Genomic DNA, 16,792 nt, shown 5'->3' on the forward strand with positions numbered 1-16,792 from the left:
TTCCCTCAATCAGCCAGGGGGCTTTTCTAGCTCTTTCGAACAGTCTCCTGCTTGGAGACAGAGCTACTTCTACTAATAATCAATGATAACAGTAAAATAACAAAGAGTGTTTAGTGGGTGTTGACTTTCGGTAGGGCTCAGTGGGTAAAGAACCCGCCTGCACTGCAGGAGACAGAGGAGACGTGGGTTCGATCCCTGGGTCAGGAAGATCCCCTGGAGGAAGAGACGGCAGCCCACGCCAGTGGGAGAATCCCATGGAGCCTGGAGGGCCACGGTCCACAGGGGTCACAGTCTAAACACACACACAACACGGCTTTGGTGGACAGTGGGCTATGCTACATGCTTCCATAATTATCTTTATCTCAGCCACACTGAGGAGTATAATTTTTGATTCCCAGGTTACAGATCAGAACCTTGAAGTTCAGTAAAGTGAACTCTCTGCCTTGGACACTGAGGTGGAGAAGCTGAGGAAGACAGTCTGGGCTTGAATCAACTGCTCTTGCGATGAGCATGCTTCTCCTTCCATCACAGACCTGCAGACTCCGGGTCTTCTCCTGGCCTCAGGCTCATCCCCGGGAGGGCAGTCTCCTGTTGAGGGGCAGGGAGCACCGTGGAGGGAGCACCCTTGCATCAGAACCGCTGCCCCGAGGCCAAGCCAGACACTCCTGAGGACCCGGAAAGACTGTCTTCTGTGTCGGTGGTGAGAGCAGTCATATCCACGAAACCCCAGAAGGCTCCACCTACCGCTAACTTTGTGTCCACGTCTACCATCAAATAAAGCAACAGGGGTCTCCTCTCAAAGTGGAACGCAAGTCTCAGTTCTTTGGGGAATTTAGTTTTGAAGGTCACTTAAGGTTCAAGACAGTTACACTTGTATAGTTTCCAAAAGGACATCTTTTTCAAAAGTAAGTCCTATTTGCTTTTCTTGCAAAATCTTCCATTTTGGATTATCTTGAAAGCAAAAAGTGCTTATGAAGTAAAAAAATTCTTTGTATGCTTGCGTGAGACTTACGTCTATCATACGGATTTTATTTCATGGGGAAAGAAGACTGCATGCCCATTACGATGTGGAGGAAAAGAATAAAATGAAACTCACCGCTCATGAGCCAGCAGGAATCACAGATCATGCTGTTTAGGATTACACAGCATTCTGCTGTGCCGTTACCTATATGAGCAGTTAGTTAAGATGTTATTACACTCTTCACAATAACCCACCAGCTTTATCTACTGCATCTTCAACCCACTGACTTCAGTAACTACTCTGAAGTCTATCAGTTAATAACCACCCACACAAATCTCGTGTTTGTACAACATTTTCCTGTGTTTCCTGTTTTTGGTTCTAACAACAGGACTATGAAGAAAAATCTTTTAACTCTATTTCTATTTATTACTGAGGATTACGTTATAGGTGTGTTTGTGTTCAGTGGGAAAAGTACCAAAATTTACCCCCAAATATGGAACCAGTTTATGGCCCCAGGGAAAACACCAGAGAACTCCAGCTTCCTTTAATCTAAGTAAAAGAAAATGAAGTCGCTCAGTCGTGTCAGACTCTTTGCAATCCCATGAACTGTAGTCTACCAGGCTTCTCTGTCCATGGGATTTTCCAGGCAAGAGTACTGGAGTGGGTTGCCATTTCCTTCTCCAGGGGATCTTCCTGACACAGGGATCGAACCTAGGTCTCCTGCATTGCAGGCAGATGCTTTACCCTCTGAGCCACCAGGGAAGCCTTTAATCTAAGCCAACGTCTTATCACCGTGCATGTGTTTCCAATGTTTGCTTGTTTATTGGTAAAAATGTTAGCTTTTAGTTTCAACATCTCTCACCACCAGTAGGAGGGAACACTTTCTTCTCGTGTGAATCGGTCTCAGCTTCTGTTCTGTGCTGCTTCCTTCCCCACGAAGGAGCCCTCTGCCCCATCCATTCATTTCTCTCCATTTCGTTTTCTTGCTCCCAGAGGGCAGAGATCACACACGCTCCTGGTAAACCCGGCGCATCCGTTACAAGTGTGAAACATAAACCGAATCCACAGTGCGGTGGGTCCTAACGTCCGCTTGTCTCACACAGCAGTAAGAACAGCTCAGACCCTCAGACATTCCCTGCCTTGTGTGAACATTATTCACTAACTACAATTTCCTGAAAACTGTGAGATATTCTTAACAGCTCATCATCCCAACACGCGCACCCTTCGTTGGCAGGCTCCAGGGCACGTGTTGTTTTAATAGAAAAGCTTTAAACTCTTGCAGCCCCTTCAGATTTCCAAACATTCTCAGCAAGGAGCAGTTGATGTCTCTTCCACATGGCAAGAGGAAATTCAACATTTGGTCAAAGAGTGTTTTGGATCAACATTCTTAGGTCAAGAAAATTTCCTCGCATTAACTCACCTGAAGTGCAGAATCTGCTCTCCAGCACAGCGGGTGGAGATGGGCAGGCTCTGGACGGAGGCCCGTGCTTGCTTTGCGTCATCTCCCCAAAGCCATCCCCGCTGGAGGGAAGTGTCTGTGCCTCCCCTCCACGCACACCTCACCAGTCATCGAGAAAACACAGAAGCACACACTTTGGTTTCCGTGAGAATAGAGCAGCACTTCTCAAACTGGTTGATTTCTATTCAAAAGTGCTGCGCCTTCATATAGTAACAGTGTGACTGTGCGCTACTCACGCGTAACAAATCCAGTGTCTCCGGATGCTAAAGTTGCTCTCAGAAATCAAGGGTGCCCTTTCCACTGCAGTTCCCGGGATTCTCGGGCAGAAGCGCCTGGGCAGGGGTGCCCAGCCGCTGGAGGCGCCACCCAGGCCCCCGCCCACACCAAGCTCACCTTCCCACCACTCCCCCCGGCCAAGACCTGTCTGCCCCATCAGACTCCAGCACAAACACTCTTCAGTCTGGCAGTTCGATGGAATGCCAGTAACTAATGTCATTCAAGTAGCTTCAGATTTTCAACTTGTGGCTTCCAGAATGTGGGTGAAAGTCAGTGCCTACTAAGCTGAGCAGAGTAGATCCCTGGAGACACGGCCTGGCCCCCAGTGGCACCCACTGGTCTCTTATGAATATCCCAGAGTGCAATGAGGGTGTGGTGCATATATACATGGAATACTACTCAGGCATAAAAAGGAATGAAATAACGCCATTTGTGAAGACGTGAATGGACCTAGAGATTATCATGCTAAGTGGAGTAAGTCAGACAGAGAGAGACAAATGTCAAATGATATCACTTATACGTGGAATCTACTAAAAAATAAACTTCTTACAAACCAGAAGTGGACTCACAGATTTCAAAAGCAAACTTAAAGTTGCCAAAGGGGAAATACAGGAGGAGTTATCAATAAATTAGGAGATTGGGAATAACAGACACACACCACTATATAAAACAGACACACACCAAGGACTTACTCTACAGCACAGGAAACTGCATGCAATACACTGTAAGAACCTATAAGGGAAAAATCTGGAAAAGAACACACACACACACGTCTGAATCTCTTTGCTGTGCGCCTGAAGCTGACGCAGCATTGTAAACCAACTAGACTTGGGCTGTTCTGTTTGCTGTTTCTTTCCCCTAAGTAAACAAGGATGTTCCTGGGGGTGGAGGCTTCCTCCATGGGTGTCGCTGGCATGTTGACTGCACACTCAGCACGATTCCCCAGATCCTTATTGACCACGATTCGTGAACACCACAAGCTTGGGGGTGAGGGAAACACGAACTGTCCGCACACCCTGGGGACCAGCCCATCCTCTCACCGGAAGGCCAGGAAGACACTCAAAGGCCTGTGCCCTTGCCGTCACAGGACCCCTGCACACACACTTTGGGGACATTTTCACCAGCTTTGGCATTAAGATTTCTGAAATAAGGAGCCATATGCCATCAATTTAATTTGGGCTTAATTTTTAAACAGCCTCCATGCTTATAAAGATGAGAATGTAGAATAATGTTTTATTTTAAATACTAATTAGGGCTTTCTTATCAAATAATTTAAAAGCTGTCTGAAGGCGTTTCAAGGCCTGCCTGGCTTCAGGCCCCAGCAGCAGGCGGCCTCCAGTCGTGTTTTGTGGATCAGGGCTGCCATCCTTCCCGGCACCTTGAGAAAGCAATTTTCTTTAAAAGGCTACAGAAGCTTTCTTCCTTCTATTACATTCCGCTTCAAAAGTGTCCAGTTTCAAAGAACAGATAAATATTTTATGTGTGCTTTTAAAATTCTCTGTTTTTAATACTAAGAACTGAGACATTTTGGTTTCCTTGTAGATAGCATCTGCCAACTATATACACACTGAGAGGATGTATGAATGTGTGCGTTTGATAGGTATATGTACGTATGCGTGTGCATGTGATAGGTGGATGTACGTACACGTGTGCATGTGATAGGTGGATGTACGTATGCGTGTGCATGTGATAGGTGGATGTATGTACGTGTGTGCATTTGACAGGTAGATGTATGTACGCGTGTACATTTGATAGGTGGATGTATGTACGTGTGTACATTTGATAGGTGGATGTATGTATGCGTGTACATTTGATAGGTGGATGTATATACATCTGTGCATTTGATAGGAGGATGTATGTACATGTGTGCATTTGATAGGTGGATGGATAGACAGACATTTGGTTTAAAATGTCCCCTTTGGAGCTGATTCAAATGGTAACTGCAGTTGCCCCAGAAATCCACTGTGTGTCTAAAAGAACAGAAAGCAACTCGTTTTAATCGCTTTTATGCTCTCTCAGGACCCCACCAACAAGGTGAGTTAGATAGGTCTTTAAGGCAACTAAGCAAGTAAGGCAGAGAAAACTAAATTAAGAGACAAAAGATAAAACCCACAAGACTACAGGGATCTAAGTTAATTATGCACATGGTTTATTATTAACCTCCAACTCTAGTTTATGCAAAATACCACCACTTTGGGTGAAAATCAGAGGAAGGTCTGTACCCGAGCAGCCAAGCTGCCTTTGAGGGAGCCGTGACGGCCGCCGGCCGCTTCCTTCTGTGCGCCCTGCAGACATCGCTGCCTCCAGGAAGCGGAAACTGCAGCCTCTGCCCTGAAGCCTGACGGGAAGCAGCACAGAGCGAAGGACACAGGTGAGCGGTCCTGCGCTCGCTGCCACCCCTGCTGCTGGCCCAGACTCGGGCCCCACACCCCCCAGGGGCACCCACACTTCCCACCAGTCTTGGCTTTGGCTGCTCCAGTCCCGTCAGGCTGCCTGAGGGAGGACTGTTTGATTATTATTCCCAACATGTCATGGCTGATACAAGTTACAACACAGCAAGAAGAAATGGCTGCAAATCTGAGATTAAAAATGACGGACTTACAAAATACGAACTCAGATATCTGCTGCATTTTAATACACATATAACAAACAGGACATAGAGACATCTTGTTAAAATGTATATTTTATTCGATTCAAGTTTTCATATAAGTAATAAACATAGAGAACTGTTTTTCCCAATCCCAAATTTCTGCTTTCACCTCCTTCTGAACTAAAACAGTGCTGAAGTAGAATTCTCCACTGTGACCCCTTATAAGCTCACTTTGAAGGGAACACAGGTTTATCAATAATTAAAGCGTTGGATGACAAGTGAGCATCTTCTTGCCGATTGATTGATCTCTTCGGGCTTGACTATCAGTCCCGCAGCCAGGGTAGCCCGTTTCTAAAGGACTCCGTGCCTCCTTCCAGTCTCTCGTGCGGAAGCTGGTCATCGGTTATGCAGGCAGAAAGAGAGAGCAGGTATCCGTTTCTTCAAAGTCAGGGGACCCGTTTCTAATCTTTATTAAAATGAATTGGGGTGACTGCATTTCCAGAATTCCTTTTCAATCTTTTTTAAGTGGCCAGTTCCAACGAATTCTCTTGTAACATTTTAATTAATCATCAGTGAAAGACACTGATTCTGTACTTTGTACACGTTTGGGTCAAAGTTGACAAGCTCACCTTAAAATATCGCATATTGTCTCTGGGCTTCCAGGCCCAACCACTGGCAGGTCGCCTCCCAAAGCCGCCTCTGGAAGTGGCCACAGCCTGGTCTCTCGGGGAGGACGTGGAGCTGAAAACACTCCTCGGGCATCTCTCCTCTGCCCCAGGAGGATGGAGCGCAGAGCTGCTTCTAGCAAGCATGGAGGACAGGCCTCCGGTCGCAGACACTCGACTGTTCACAAGGAGAATACGGGGCTCCAGATGGTGACTGTACGACAACCTTGGTCACGGCGGTCTCACTTTTGCACAAGTGAGTGTAGAGACCTTCCCAGGTGGCTGGGACAGGGGTGAGGTGCTGCACTGATGGAAAATGGAAAGAGGAAGGGAGAGACGGTGGTCTGCTTACCGTGTGAAACTCGACCTACATCCTCAAAAATTAAGGATTCACCCTCATTTTCAGTCTGAGCCTCCGCTGGGGGGCAGGTGGCCCAGGCTGTGGGGTGACCTGAGGATCCCGCAGGGGCTTAGGGGTGGCCTCCAGGAGAGAAGACCCCAAAGAAATGGGGAGAGAAGACCCCAAAGAAATGGGGGGAGAAGACCCCCAAAAAACAGAGAGAGAAGACCCCCAAAAAACAGGAAGAGAAGACCCCAAAGAAATGGGGGAGAGAAGACCCTAAAGAAATGGGGGGAGAAGACCCCAAAGAAACAGAGGAGAGAAGACTTCAAAGAAACGGGGAGAGAAGACCCGAAAGAAACAGAGGGGAGAAAAGACCCCAAACAAACGGAGAGAGAAGACCCCAAAGAAGTGGGGGAGAAAAGACCCCAAACAAACGGAGAGAGAAGACCCCAAAGAAGTGGGGGAGAGAAGACCCCAAAGAAATGGGGAGCTGCTGCCCCACCCTGATCACCCAGCTGGGTCCCGAAGCCTGACTGCGGGTCTTGGGGTCTCGGGGGTCAGCACCCACTCCGGACACTGCGTGTGGAGGACTTGGCAATGAGCCTCCTTCTAAGGGGCTGAAGGCCGCTTACTTACCAAAGTAGGTTTCTGAGCTGATGAACCACGTCGAGTGTGGGAACCTTAATTTTCTGCTCAGCAACAGAGAAATGAGAGTTACTGAGAAGGATGAAGACACGCCCGCCCTCCCTGAGTCAGCCCGCTCTGAGCCTGATATCCATGGGGCTCTGAACCATTGATCCAGAGAACCCTTCCTGTCAGCTGACTCTGCTCATTTGTGTCATTTTTATTCCCAAGTCTCGTGTCTGAAAGTCTCTCTCTCTCCGACACTAGGCTCCTCAGAATTCTGCTTCCTTATGATTACCTACAATGTGAGGCAACTATTTCTCAAATAAGTAAACACAAATTTTAAAAAATAGCTTTGCTCTTAGAAATTCCCTCATTATCTCATTTCCAGAAAGATGAGTAATCTCCTGAATAACTGATTATCTCAGACTTTAAGATCATGTAGTTTGGCAGATTTTTAAAAATATGAATTTGGTGATACAGAGATTTTAATTATAGTATTTTGAAAGTGTGATAGCCGTTAATGTTTAACAGAAACTATCTGAAAAAGAACAGTTGATTAAAAAAATGCATAAAGATGAGTTTTCCTATAATAAACTCATTATATTCAATAGGATAGAGTTTGGGTTTAGATTTTAATTAATTAATTTCCTGATTCCTGTAGGTAATAGCAGCCTGAATAAGAATCTCGTCACACACTTTCCTGAACTGTGGAGCTCAACACAGACAGGAATAAAACGCTCCTGACAGGCGGCTCTGTCACCCGTGTGGGAATACTCACTAAGTTGGGTGCACATTTTACTCTGCTGCCTCTCAGCCATTAAGCATCATTACTGAGGCAGGAACATGGAAGGGGCTTCAGGCCCCAGTTTCCTCCCAACATGCTGCCGTGTGAGCATCCAACATGGGACCTTCAGGCTCCAGGGTGTCCTGCTCGGGCGCTGAAGCTGAGGGGAGGGCTAGGGACCTACCTGATCCCAGGAGACCATGGAGACCCTCACCCACCAAACCTGCGGGCATCTCCCTTCACCAGATCCCAGAAGACCATGGAGACCCTCACCCACCCAAACCTGTGGTCACCTCACTTTACCTGATCCCAGGAGACCATGGAGACCCTCACCCACCCAAACCTGCGGGCACCTCCCTCCACCTGACCCCAGGAACCACGGAGACCCTCACCCACCAAACCTGAGGGCATCTCCCTTCACCTGACCCAGGAGACCATGGAGACCCTCACCCACAAAACCTGAGGGCATCTCCATTCACCTGACCCAGGAGACCATGGAGACCCTCACCCACCAAACCTGTGGTCACCTCCCTTCACCTGACCCCAGGAACCACGGAGACCCTCACCCACCAAACCTGCCGGCACCCCCCCTCACCTGGTCTCTTCCCAGTCCTAATTATAACTTAACTCCTGCACAGCATTTACTACCTACACTTGCTTCAGACATGCCATCTCCTATAATCTTTCAGGAAAATTTTGATCTGGTTATTAACATAGAAAAGGGAAAGCTGTGAAACCTAAATGCACGGTCTGGAGACTTATCTAAAGGCAGCAAACTGGTGAACCCAGAGCTCGTGACTCTCAGCCTCAGGCAAGCCTCCCCAGGGCGCCTGCCTCGGGCAGCGGTCCCGGGACCCTGGCCCCGGACCCAGCACTGCTCCCGGCACCATGCCTTCAGTGCCTGTGCCTTATGTGGCTCCTGCTTTACCAGACGAGTCAACTCACCGTGTGAGGCCCAGGCTTAGTCAGGTGGACTGTGGGCGCCCCTCCAGAGGAAGAGGGGTCCCCAGCATCAAGTCCAAACCAGAGGAGTTCAGGGGGTGGGGGAGGAAGGACTGGGAAAGTGGAATTAGCAGAGCAAACCATTACACGCAGGATGGACAGGCAACACGGTCCTGCAGTGTGGCTCAGGGAACTGTGTCCAGTGCCCTGCGACAAGCTAGCCTGGAAAAGAATGTGAGAAAGGGCACGTGCATATACACACATAGGGGCCTCCCTTGCAGCTCGGTTGGTAAAGAATCTGCCTGCAATGCAGGAGACCCGGGTTTGATTCCTGGGTCGGGACGATCCCCTGGAGGAGGAAATGGCAACCCCCTCCAGGATTCTTGCCTGGAGATTCCCATGGACAGAGGAGCCTGGCAGGCTACAGCCCCTGGGATTGCAAGTGGGACACGACTCAGTGACTAAACCACCACCACCGTATATATATTTATATATATGAATCACTTTCCCGTGCAGCAGAAATTAACACAATATTGTAAGTCAACTACTGAAAAACCTGTGTTATGGCCAGTAACAGGCTGTGTATCTAAAACAGTGACCCCCAAACTATCAGTGAAAAATTCAGCCTGAAAAGAAAACAAAAACCAGAGGAGTTTGATGCATCAGAGCTCAAGGCTAAGGCCAGTCCCGCAGAAGAGGCAGCTCGTGGTCTCAAGCAGCCACAGACGCTGCAAGAGAGGGGGTGCTCCCCGTGGGCGAGTGGGTCTCAGGTGAGCCCGCAGAGGCCCAGGGACAGGGAGGTGGCCGTCGGGGGACAGGGGAGCCTGGGGTGGGCGGCCTGGGGCTGTTCAGGCCATCGTCCTTCCCCACCAGGGGCTGCCTCGTCACAGACCTTCACCTTCCTGACTGCGGTGGTTTCCAGGCAGAAGGCAGGTATGGAGGTCAACCTCAGCCCTGCCCAAAGAAGGGGAGACGTGGGTGCAGGCCGGGCCCCCGGGGGCGACATCCACTCTGGGCCCCGCTCCTAACCCAGCAAAGGGGCAGGTCACCGCTGTTTCCAACCTGATGACCGGTTCAGAGTGACCGCATTCCTCCCCGCGTGCCCAGCCAGGGCTCGTGTCCACCTGGGGCTCAGTCCACACTCAGGAGGACAGGAAAGACAGTGATGGGGAGACTAAGTGACAGGGGCTGAGCAGCCTGACACCCCGGCTCATAGTGTCCCGAGGGCAGGAACCACGTCTCCATCAGCACCCACCTGCGGCCTCCACACAGCCCGAGGCAGGACGCAGCGCAGTGACTTAGAACACCCTGAGCCCCGAGAAGCTGGTGACGGCGCGCAGGGCCCGATGGCCACGGCGGGCTGCTCGTTTCCTGCGGGCGGAACTTACCTTATTTTGGAGGAGCTGCTTTTGTTCGCCTCAGAGGGAGGAAAAGGAATGTTCCGGGACCCTGGAAGCAAGAGGCATCGTGTTCCGATCCTCTGAAATAATTTAAGATGCGATAATATAAGCATTTTGTTTTCAAAAATATTCCCTGGTACTTATGCCCGGAATTCCCTGCCAGCGTCCTCAAGGTCCCTGTTCATTCGTTTCCCCTTCGGGGATGTGACTGGAATACAGATCATAGTTTAGACAGTCTGTGAATATGCAAGGTAATTTTCTGTTCGTTGCCACCCGGCACTGCTGAGACACACAGCCTTCCGGCTCTCACTGGAGTCCGCAGGGCCCCCAGGACCACCTCTCTCCATTGCCCGGGCGCAGATGCGAAGGGCTGGGGTCCTCCTGCTTCCAGGCCGCAGGCTCTGGGGCAGGGCGGCTCCTCCCTACCTCCGGGGTCAGCCGTCCGTGTCTGTCCCCAAGTGACCCCTCCTCAGCCCTTGTCCTGCCCGGGGTTGGGAAGCTTGGCCCCTCTGAGAACCTGCCCCCTTGGTTCCTGGTTTCTCCCTATGAGGGGCCTCCCAGGGTTTGTCCACCAGGTCCTGCTCGCGCTGCTGAGACCAGGCTTACCCTCTGCTCTGGTTAGCGGCCTCCACGACCCTCAGGGATCCTGTCCCTGCTGGAACCCCGCAGGGTCCATGGCCCGGACCTCCCAGGAGGGTGAGCCTTCGGGGTCACGCTTGGAGTCAGCGCTAGCCGCCCACCCCTCCATCACAGAGGAGCGGAGAGGCCCGGGTCTGGGCGTCTCGGTAAGGCCTTGGCCAACTTTCCCAGGAGGCTTCTCACCCCGTGGTGAGCGCGGCCGCGCGGCGGGGCGGGGGCGGCGATGCTGCTCGGAGGCCCGCGGAGCACCGGGGTTTTCAGCGCCCTCCTCCCGCACCCACCTCAGGCCTGCGCGGTGTCCGCAGCGTCCGGAGCATCGGCCGAACTTCGCGTCCCAGTCCTGCCCGGGGAACCCTGGGCATGGGCAGGACGGGGACCTCACGAGGCCCCTCAGCGAGGAGCTGACCCAGGGCGGCGGGCAGTCACTGCATGGCCGGCCTTGAGAGTCACTGGAGGACCCCTCAGGACGGGGTGAGGCGGGGGGAGCCCTCAGGACGGGGTGAGGGTGGGGGGGAACCCTCAGGACGGGGTGAGGGTGGGGAGGACCCCTCAGGATGGAGTGAGGGTGGGGAGGACCCCTCAGGATGGAGTGAGGGTGGGGAGGACCCTTCAGGATGGGGTCATGGTGGGGAGGACCCTTCGGGATGGGGTGAGGGCGGGGGGAACCCTCGGGATGGGGTGAGGGCAGGAAGGACCCTTTAGGTGGGGGTGATGGCAGGGAGGACCCCTCAGGACAGGTTGAGGGTGGGAAGGACCCCTCAGGATGGAGTGAGGGTGGGGGGGACCCCTCAGGATGGAGTGAGGGTGGGGAGGATCCCTCAGGATGCAGTGAGGGTGGGAGGACCCCTCTGGATGGGGTGAGGGCAGGGAGGATCCTTCACTATGGGGTGAGGGCCGGGAGGACCCCTCAGGATGGGGTGAGGGTGGAAGGACCCCTCAGGATGGAGTGAGGGCAGGGAGGACCCCTCAGGACGGGGTGAGGGCGGGGAGGACCCTTGGGGATGGGGTGAGGCCGCCAGGGGTGACTGGAGCAGCCCTCCGGGAGGACCGCGACCACTGGGAGATGAGGGGACCTGGGCACCGCGCAGGGATCGGGCCCCCTTGTCCCCCACCCCAGCGGATCGCGGGTGCTCTGGAGGAGCCAGTGTTTTTAGCCTCCTGTGTCTTAGACCTAATGGATTTTAACATCAACACAGCGGATATTACTGGATTCTGCGTCTATTATGTAAAATCCATGGCTGATTATTTAGGCTACAGTTGGTGTGATTTACATTTACCCTCATAAGGCTCAGCCTCTGTGATAATTAGGTCTGAGGAGCCCTGCTGTGCTTTATTTCCGTTTTTTGTTTTCTTTTTTTTTTTTAATCAGACCTCGGGGTCTGATAAACAGTGAATTTGAAGGCCCACATTCCTATCGAGAATATTTGCATCGCTCTAAGGCCTGGAGCTTTCCTGCCTCCTTCGGGATTGATTTCTGATCACCACAGCGCCGTGGGGGGGAGCCAGGCCGCAATCTGTACCCCACACGGGCTGATGTTTAGGTAGAATAGTGACTGTGTGTCCAGGGCTCAGGTGACTGGCCAGCTCAGCCTGCAGAGAGTCTGATGAAAAGCAAGGGGTGTTTGGGAAAGAGGCAGTCGGGACCACGGATGAGAAAGGCCCTGCTGATGGGGAGCTGTCCATGAGGCTGAAGGAGGCCTGGGAGGGTGGCTGGCATGAGCACCACTGACCATCGGTGCATGATGGGCACTGCCTTCCATTACGTCACCTTATCAGACGCATCCCCACTAGGGTCCCCAACTGGCTGCTGCCCCCAGACCCTCGGGGAGGGGTCACGCCTTAACAGCTCAGCAGGAAGAAGCCCCTGGGCTTGGAGGACTCGAAGCACTTGAGGCATCAGGAAAGGCTCTGTTTTTGTTATCTGGAGGCTTAAATTTGATTTCAAGGGAGATTTTCAGTGATGTGATGTTTTAGCTTGGCTTGGAAGGATAAAAAGGACTTTTCAAAGGCAAAAAAAAAGTGCGCAAGAATTTTTAAGGATGAGTGAAAGCAGGAAAACGAAAGTGGATGTTTATAAACACATCTCCCTTCCGTGTCCCCAGCCGGGGGCTCCACACAAACGGGCTGCCAACCCCACTTCGCGCGACGCCCACCGCTCCGCTCCGTCCTGTCCCTCACGCCCCACACGCATTCTTCTGGGGCCTCTGCCCCTGCTGGTCACTCCTCCTGGTTCCCAGCGTCCCCCCACGTCCTCACCCAGCATCACGAGGAGGTCATGGGAGAAATGAGGCCTCGTTCTCACCAGAATTTCTCCAGCTCCAGCCTGGATCTGAGGCTTCCAGAGACAGCACATTGGCAGACCTGTGGATGTCGAAGCAAATATTAGGATGATAAACAAACTTATTCCCGTTGCTTTAGGTAAGTGATTTGGTAAAATGAGCCCTAAAACTAAGGCCTATTATTGTTACATGAGCCTCGACACCTGGGAAGCCAGGAGGCATCCCGTGACCTGAGCCCCCTCCCAGCTCTGCTCCTGGGTGAGGCCCCAAGTTAGCCCCTCATCCCGGGATCAGCCGTGGGGCCTGCATGTCGCTGGGTAGCAGCTCGGGCTCCCCGCCCATCCTGGGATCACTCAGACAAGCCCCCACGTCCTCCTGCAGCAAAGCCTCCCCTCGGCCTGTGCCCAGGGCACCCCACATGGCCCTGCGCCCGAGACCACACCCTGCTGCCCATCTCAGCTGCCTGGGGCTGGCGGTGTGCTCAGCGCCCCAGAAATGCTGGGATGGGACCCCCACCCCCTGGGTGGAGAGGAGCCAGGACAGACCCTCCACGACTCGCAAGCAGATGTGAGCGGTCAGCGCCCAGCCTGAACCTGCGAAGCCTCCCCACCCACCCAGGGGGAGGAGAGGAGACCACACGCCTCCCCACCGTCTCCTTCTCAGTTCAAGGCTCAGCGTCAGAGCAGGTCTCAGCACCAACCTCACAGGCCGGGGCGTGGCACCCAGCCGATCTCTCTTCCCATGGCTCAGGTGAGCGTGTAACGGGCGCTCTTCCCACGGCTCAGGTGAACGTGTAAGGGGCACTCTTCCCACGGCTCAGGTGAGCGTGTAACGGGCGCTCCGCACGTGTGACTGCCACTGGAGCTGCGACCAGAAAGTAAGGGGCCCTCAGTTGACTCATCAATGTTCCTGGCCTAATACAGGGTCTGGTGTTTTACAAAGTCATGGTGAATACTTGTTTCATAAATAAACATCTACAAGAAAGGAGTGAATCAGTAAGAAGTTGTGCAGGAGATAGGGCTGGGCTGCAGGGGTCCCTCACCACCCCACTGTGTGTGTGGTTGGTGGCAAGCTAGTCCTGCTCGCTAGGCTCCTGACCCTCCTGCTCAGCAGAGGAAGAAGGCAGGCTCAGTGTACAGGAGGCAGACCTGGCTAGACAGCACCAGGAGCCCGAGAAGAGAGGACCAACTGCCTGCGTGGGTCCGATTTTTTCTCACTTCCATTTAAAAAATCATCCAAAAACAATAAGAACCTGCGATGCATTTTCAGCTAAGTGGGTCTGTGTCAGATGGGCTGGATCATAGCCCTGACTGCATAGATGCTGTCTCTGTGCTACAGGATAGAGAAATGTAAAACTGATTTTCTTTAATGTAGAAAGAAACCTTTTTTTTTTTTTTCCCCTCAAATGAGTTTAGTTAAACATGAGAAAAAGACAAGCATGTACATTCAGGATGGCCCTGACGGTTGCCCCAGGTAGCACCCCAGTGCCCATGGAACAGGAGCAGGGCATCTCTTGGGGAGACACGGGAGGACGCCCGCAGTGGTGAACCTGGGGGGCTCTCACCTGTGAGCAGTGGACTGAGCAGGCTTCCTCGGGGAACAGGACAAGGCAGGTGAGGCAGCCCCGAAGCTGACCACTGCGGCCACTGTGTCCTGGCCCCAGGAGCCACATCAGAGGATGTGGCAATGCCTGCCCATCACCATGGCAACAGGAAGACCTGACCACAGTGGGTAAAGGATGGGGAAATTCAGGTGAGATCTGGAAACATAAAAGGAACCAAATTGGATTTCTAGAGGTAAAAAAATCAAGTATCAGATATTAAAAATTCCTTGGATGGAATTAGAAAAACATTGAGCAAGAGAAAAAAGAAAATTTGTAAAAACTGAGACCTATCTGTAATCACTACCCAAGCTGAAACAGAAAAAAATGAGAAAAAGGAACAAAGCTTCAATCCCCTGTGGAAGTGACAGTGTGAACAATTCAAACATGCAGGTAACTTTAAGGTGCAGAAAAAATATCAATGAAAATCTTCAGTTCAGTTCAGTCACTCAGTCGTGTCCAACTCTTTGTGACCCCATGGACTGCAGCACGCCAGGCCTCCCTGTCCTTTACCAACTCGCAGAGCTCGCTCAAACTCATGTCCATCAAGTCAGTGATGGCACCCAATCATCTCATCCTCTGTTGTTCCCTCTCCTCCCGCCTTCGATCTTTCCCAACATCAGGGTCTTCTTAAATGAGCTCTTCACATCAGGTAGCCAAAGTACTGGAGTTTCAAGTTCAGCATCAGTCTTTCCAATGAATACTCAGGACTGATTTCCTTTAGGATGGGCTGGTAATATCTCCTTGCAGTCCAGGGGACTCTCAAGAGTCTTCTCCAACATCACAGTTCAAAAGCATCAATTCTTTGGCGCTCAGCTTTCTTCACAGTCCAACTCTCACATCCATACATGACCACTGGAAAAACCATAGCTTTGACTAGACTGACCTATGTTGGCAAAGTAATGTCTCTGCTTTTTAATATGCTGTCTAGGTTGGTCATAGCTTTTCTTCAAGGAGCAAGTATCTTTTATTTTCATGGCTGTATTCACCATCTACGGCAATTTTGTAGCCCCCTAAAATAAAGTCTTTCACTGTTTCCATTGTTTCCCTATCTATTTTCCATGAAGTGATAGGACCAGATGCCATGGTCTTAGTTTTCTGAATGTTGAGTTTTAAGCCAACTTTTTCACTCCCCTCTTTCACTTTCATCAAGAGGCTCTTTAGTTCCTCTTCACTTTCTGCCAGAAGGGTGGTGTCATCTGCATATCTGAGGTTATTGATATTTCTCCCAGCAATCTTGATTCCAGCTTGTGCTTCATCCAGACCAGTGTTTCTCATGATGTACTCTGCATATAAGTTAAATAAGCAGGGTGACAATATACAGCCTTGACTTACTCCTTTCCTGATTTGGAACCAGTCTGTTGTTCCATGTCCAGTGTGACCTGTTGCTTCCTGACCTGCATACAGATTTCTCAGGAGGCAGGTCAGGTCAGGTGGGCTGGTATTCCCATCTCTTTAAAAATTTTCACAGTTTATTGTGATCCACACAGTCAAAGGCTTTGGCATAGTCAATAAAGCAGAAATAGATGTTTTTCTGGAGCTCTCTTGCTTTATTGATGATTCAAAGGATGTTGGCAATTTGATCTCTGGTTCCTCTGCCTCTAAATCCAGTTTGAACATCTGGAAGTTCATGGTTTACGTACTGTTGAGCCTGGCTTGGAGACTTTTGAGCATTACTTTGCCAGGATGTGAAATGAGTGCAATTGTATGGTAGTTTGAGCATTCTTTGGCATTGCCTTTCTTTGGGATTGGAATGAACGCTGACCTTTCCTAGTCCTGTGGCTACTTCTGAGTTTTCCAAATATGCTGGCATATTGAGTGCAGCACTTTCACAGCATCATCTTTTAGGATTTGAAATAGCTCAACTGGAATTCCATCACCTCCACTAGCTTTGTTCGTAGTGATGCTTCTTAAGGCCCACTTGACTTCATATTCCAGGATGTCTGGCTCTAGGTGAGTGATCACACCATCGTGATTATCTGGGTCGTGAAGATCTTTTTTGTATAGTTCTCTGTATTCTTGCCACCTCTTTTTAATATCTTCTGCTTCTGTTAGGTCCATACCATTTCTTTCCTTTATTGAGCCCATCTTTGCATGAAATGTTCCCTTGGTATCTCTAATTTTCTTGAAGAGATCTCTAGTCTTTCCCATTCTGTTGTTTTCCTCTATTTCTTTGCACTGATCCCTGAGGAAGGCTTTCTTATCTCTCCTTGCTATTCTTTGGAAC

General features: G+C 51.0%; 1 long non-coding RNA gene across 2 annotated transcripts; it reads right to left on the reverse strand.

Moving 5' to 3' along the window:
- Window positions 1–5,363: 5,363 nt before the first annotated feature.
- On the reverse strand, window positions 5,364–10,132 carry LOC123332450. Of its 2 annotated transcripts, none has more exons than XR_006549242.2 (3): window positions 10,036–10,132; window positions 6,931–6,983; window positions 5,364–6,257 (listed from the first exon to the last, which is right to left on the reverse strand). It is a non-coding gene; the product is annotated as an uncharacterized LOC123332450 (long non-coding RNA). The 2 variants fall into 2 exon arrangements; XR_006549241.2 differs by lacking the exon at window positions 10,036–10,132 and adding an exon at window positions 8,651–8,880 and having other exon boundaries at window positions 5,364–6,252.
- Between the last annotated feature and the right edge of the window lie 6,660 nt (window positions 10,133–16,792).

This window comes from Bubalus bubalis, chromosome 3 (genome assembly GCF_019923935.1).
Source record: "Bubalus bubalis isolate 160015118507 breed Murrah chromosome 3, NDDB_SH_1, whole genome shotgun sequence".
Taxonomy (NCBI): domain Eukaryota; kingdom Metazoa; phylum Chordata; class Mammalia; order Artiodactyla; family Bovidae; genus Bubalus; species Bubalus bubalis.